At 40.7% G+C, this 361-nt stretch overlaps 1 non-coding gene across 1 annotated transcript; it reads right to left on the bottom strand.

Annotated features, from left to right (window-relative positions):
- Nucleotides 1-213: 213 nt before the first annotated feature.
- TRNAL-CAA lies at nucleotides 214-294 on the bottom strand. The gene has a single exon. It is a non-coding gene; the product is annotated as a tRNA-Leu (tRNA).
- Between the last annotated feature and the right edge of the window lie 67 nt (nucleotides 295-361).

Below are 361 nucleotides of genomic sequence, written 5' to 3'. Positions count from 1 at the left end.
CGGACGATTTCAAAGTGGACTCCCCATTCATTAGATAGAGAAGATCTCCAAAATTTAGTGATTCACTGCCGAACTTATTCCAATTCCAATAGCTCAGACTCGGATCGTAGGGATTGCCGGACTACTTTGTATCAAAAGATACTCGGTCTACAATATCGATTCGATCTGAGATCTCTTATTGAATTGCTCATTGAATGAGCATTCTCAATATTATGCCTTGAAGAGGACTCGAACCTCCACGCTCTTCAGCACGAGATTTTGAGTCTCGCGTGTCTACCATTTCACCATCAAGGCATCTTGAAAGTGAATCGTATTCCATGAATAGGATATCTATCTAGTGTGATGTATGGGAATATATGAC

The sequence above is a fragment of the Papaver somniferum genome, chromosome 1 (assembly GCF_003573695.1).
Source record: "Papaver somniferum cultivar HN1 chromosome 1, ASM357369v1, whole genome shotgun sequence".
In the NCBI taxonomy this organism is placed as follows: Eukaryota; Viridiplantae; Streptophyta; class Magnoliopsida; order Ranunculales; family Papaveraceae; genus Papaver; species Papaver somniferum.
This window is presented reverse-complemented; position numbering and strand designations above follow the sequence as displayed.